At 37.9% G+C, this 5020-nt stretch overlaps 1 pseudogene; it reads left to right on the forward strand.

The window, feature by feature from the left end:
• LOC107685419 (coagulation factor XIII A chain-like) overlaps positions 1-5020 on the forward strand; it is a 16373-nt pseudogene that overhangs the window by 9284 nt on the left and 2069 nt on the right.

Consider the following 5020-nt stretch of genomic DNA (forward strand, 5'->3'; position numbering starts at 1 on the left):
AGAAATAAAGGCTTGAAATATTTCACTCTATGTGTAATGAATCTATATAATATATGGGTTTCACTTTCTGAAATGAAAAATATTGACCTTTTTCATGATATTCTAATTGTTTGAGATGTACCTGTACTATATAGATTCAGAAACCCAAAATTCAGTGTCTCAGAAATTTTGAATATTGTGAAAAAGTTCAATATTGGAAAGTCATGGTGTCACACCCTAATCAGCTAATTACCTCAAAACACCTGCAAAGGTTTCCTGAGCCTTTAAATGGTCTCTCAGTCTGATACTACAAATGCCCTCAACTAGAACATAATTATGGAGTAACACAAAATACACAAACATATGCTTTGAGGTTCATAAATAGTACAATTAATATGCGACATGTCTAGGCTATAGTCAAAGTTTAAATGTAATATTAAATATTCATTATAATATAATAAATGGGATGTGTTCTCTCAGTTGAGAGATCAAAACCCTGAAATAATTTTGAGCAAAAAAACAAAACAAAAAAACAAAGCCAGAGATGTTGGCTTATTAGTATTATAAAAGTTATTGTCTTATCTGTGTCCTCTTATGTCAGGTTCTTATTAAATCAATAAATTCAATCGAATAAAAAGACATGCTGGCTATTAACAATCAAATTAAATCACTATCAACAAAATTCATAGATGGATTGTGCATAAATATTAAGTTTAAATATAACATTTTAATGTAGAAATATTAAATGATTGCAAAAATTAAATGTTACTTTTTTAAAATATGAAACTACAACCGCCAGTAGGTGGCAGCAAGTGACTGTCTTAATGAGTGAGTTGAATCAACCGATTCATTTTTTCTGACGGAGCAAAACGGAATTTTGGGTCTGAAAGTTACTCTGTAAGTTGTGGTTTATTGTACATTTGCCATGGTGCAGATATTTGGGGGGAAAAAACAGGACTCTTGTTTGTGTGATAGGCTAAGTCCTATATCATAGGCATAGATAGCTATGTTATAAAAACAAAAACTCATTAAATTGCTATTTTTTATTTAAAATCATTTTGATTACATTTCTTCCCCACTATGTGTAATGGCAGTAAGACGAGGGAGAGCGCTCAAAACTCACCAGATGATCGCATAATTTAGTGGAACATTAATATAGCAATATAGAATCATCCTCTGTAAAGAAATGAGGTGTGAACATTTGAAAATTTATCATTATCTTTCTAAATGTGCGCTCTTTGGGGCTAAAGGCTTAATGGAGCTGTTTAAAGTAGCCATGTGATAACAAACCAGTCGGTGCAGAGGCGATACGTGTGTCCTTCTTCTATGAAATAATTATAAATACCAGTTTATGCTGTTTGATTGTGGCCTCGAAGGTCGTAGTTGTAAGCTATAGCCCCAGCTGGCCCGTTTAGATCTTGCGTGCGCAGTGGTAATGCGGCTGATATTTTCTGAATTCTGACTGGCATATAACGAACAAATCAATCAAACGTAAACGGGCAAAGGCGGGGCCCCCTACAAGGCGGGGCCCATGGGCTGCAGCCCACTCAAGCCCAATGGTAAGTCCGGCCATGCACATGGGTCACCACATTTGAAGAGCCTGTCAAGCTGTGTGAGATCATACCTTGCAATGGGGTATAAGTTATAGCCCTGGGATGCTAGAGCCCTCCAAATTTGCCCCATAGACATACTATGGTGAAGGAACTGAGCACACGTTTTTCCTACTATGGTAACTTGCATAGGAATTTTGCATTGAACATAACTCTGGATCACAATGTCATAGAGACTCTGGGGTGGGCTCATTTTACTCAGGCAACCAATCAGTCTCTCAGGGTAATCATGAAGCTATGAAGCCAAGCCCTAACGACCATTTACAGCACCCTAGCAACCCAAACCTAAAGAAGCATATCTTCAAATCTGAATGTCATAGAGGCTTTGGTTTATATCATTCATACTGGAAAGCAGCCTTTGGAGTATCATCACTGGCATCTGCTAAACCACTTCCTAGCAACCAAATAGAGTACCCTAGCAACCGTTTAGCAAGACCTACATCTCTTTGTATAGACATGGGGGATGACTCTTTTGACTTATGCTAGCCAACAGGACTTCCAACATGCTACACATGCTAGCACTGAATAGTTACATGCTAATAGTGATTAGCTAAGTGTTAAAATGTGCTAAAAATCCTAATTGTTAAAGCATGAAAAAAAAGACAATAGTAACTGCACAGTGCAGAGTTTTGCCACGGCAAGCACCACTCGCATTTTCTTCAGAAAATGTATATATCTAGTTATCTCTTATTAACTTAATTATCCAAATGTGTATTTTCAGGTGCTATAGTAGATCATCAGTGAGATATAACTTTAGAAAGTAGCAGAGAAAAGCTCTGAGATCCAGAACACATCCAAATTTCAGAAGAAGAAAGTCACAGAATATAGGAGTGTAACCCTGAAAACCCATCATTGCAACCCAGTGTTTTTCCAAAATTCACCCCAAAGCAATAAACTATATACATCATGACATGAATGAGTGAAAACAAACTAGGAACAAACAGGAAAAAAGTAAATGCATCAGTTTCGAGGTCTCTGAGGATTACACTCAAAGAAGACAGAATCTGTGTAAATTGATTTTTCCAGTTTCTAATTTAAGAGCTTAAATGTCTGTGCATCTCACTCTTTCTATTTATTTCCACAGGTGAACAGTGATGTGATTTTTTTATCATAGACAAAAAGATGGCACTCTAGAAGTAGCAAGGGTGAATGCCACTCATGTGGGCCGCATAGTGCTGACCAAAGCCGTGCTTCACGATGGACGTCGAGACATCACTGATCAATACAAGTTCCATGAATGTGAGAGAAGTTGCTGTTAGACATAAAGGGTCACATAAACATCACACAACCAGAATCTGCTTTAATTTTAAACCTTTATTTACTCAGGGAGCCCAGAGGAGCGGCGTGGGCTGGAGAAGGCCGAGGAGTTCGGCTGTCAGCGAGAGAAAGCCTCTCTTCCTCAGGGCGACGTGGAGGTGGAGATCCCCAGTCTGGATGTTCGTGTCGGGGACAACTTTGATGTGACACTGCAGTTTAAGAACTGCAGTGAGCAGCGCCGCACTGGTGACATGTACGTCACCGGGACTGGTGTATTATACCGGAGTCCCGAGTGCCGAGATTGTGTTTAAAACTCCCAAAGTCAAACTGGATCCACTGCAGAGTGAGTAAATGATGTAGGAGAGAGTGTAAAATATGATGTTGTTGCATTATATTCATGCATTCAATGCTCTCCCTGCTGGTGATGATAGGTATGGAGGAGAAAGTGCTGGTGCGCGGAGAGGACTACATACACAAGCTGGTGGAACAGATCAAACATTCACTTCATCGCGACGAGGAAGGTTAAAGAGATGGGACAGATCATTACAGCGATGAAAGTCATCACAATGCACAACCCCAGGGAGCCCAGAGGAGCGGCGTGTGCTGGAGAAGGCCGAGGAGTTCGGCTGTCAGCGAGAGAAAGCCTCTCTTCCTCTGGGCGACGTGGAGGTGGAGATCCCCAGTCTGGATGTTCGTGTCGGGGACAACTTTGATGTGACACTGCAGTTTAAGAACTGCAGTGAGCAGCGCCGCACTGGTGACGTGTACGTCACCGGGACTGGTGTATTATACCGGAGTCCCGAGTGCCGAGATTGTGTTTAAAACTCCCAAAGTCAAACTGGATCCACTGCAGAGTGAGTAAATGATGTAGGAGAGAGTGTAAAATATGATGTTGTTGCATTATATTCATGCATTCAATGCTCTCCCTGCTGGTGATGATAGGTATGGAGGAGAAAGTGCTGGTGCGCGGAGAGGACTACATACACAAGCTGGTGGAACAGATCAAACATTCACTTCATCGCGACGAGGAAGGTTAAAGAGATGGGACAGATCATTACAGCGATGAAAGTCATCACAATGCACAACCCCAAACTCATTGTGAAGGTCAGACTTTAATCATTACTGTTACTGTACCTCTCATTTACATTAAAACCAGAGTATCCCAAACTGGCCTTGATGAGGGAACTGAAAAAGCTAATAAATAATTTTAAAAGGTGAAAATGAAAATAAATACTTTAGAAGTAAAAACCATCAAAATATTTTTTTTTTTATTGTTTACTTGCAACAGAGAACCGTAAACATGTAAATATGTTGTTAAATTATTGAAATAATAACTTAAAAAGGGGCTACTTCAGGTAATTATTTTAGGTTAAAGAGGTTCAGCAGGCAAAGAAAGTTTAAACAAATAAATTAAAACTCATCCTAATATAGTTTAATATTAAAGTTATTATTAAACTTACTTTTAAGCTTCAGTATTTTATAATATAAAAAGTAATACAAATAATTAATGTTAAATATTGTTGAACTATAAATGTGTTATTAAACATATTATACAAACTTATATTATTATTATTATATAAAAATATATAATAATAACATAATATCTGAGTCTGATCAGTTTAAAAATATTTTAAGTTCAATCATATCAAACTGCATTAAAACTGTTTAGGTTTAATTTATTGTTCAAATCAGGGATTTTTTTATTTTTATTTATATTTTGGTCAACCAAATTCATTTTATTTCAAATATTTACTTGAAGTGCTCCTGAGACTTTAAGTTAATTTTTTAAATATATTTTACAGGCTGGGAACACACATATTCCCAGGGAACCCAAATACTAACAAAATCTTTAGTTTGAATGAACTGTAAGTTGCTTTCAATATCTGCCAGTTGAACGTAAATGAGTCTGCTGCCCTCTACTGGTAGTTTTCACTTCTCTCTCTCTCTCTCTCTGGGTGTTTGTGCCGTCTCTCTGTAGATCACTGGTTTGAGAAGGGTCTGGCTGCAGCCTTGCGCTTGCACTCTCATACTTGCACTCTCAGACACTTGCACTTCCGCTAGCGACGTCACTTGCAGTCTTTATTATTTTTTATTTTGTTCTATTTATTGATTACTTTTTGTTTGAATCTCTCAACATTTTACAACAGTAGCCAGGTGGTGAAGACAAGAAAAAA

Source organism: Sinocyclocheilus anshuiensis, unplaced genomic scaffold (genome assembly GCF_001515605.1).
Source record: "Sinocyclocheilus anshuiensis isolate Anshui unplaced genomic scaffold, SAMN03320099.WGS_v1.1 scaffold1058, whole genome shotgun sequence".
Taxonomy (NCBI): Eukaryota; Metazoa; Chordata; class Actinopteri; order Cypriniformes; family Cyprinidae; genus Sinocyclocheilus; species Sinocyclocheilus anshuiensis.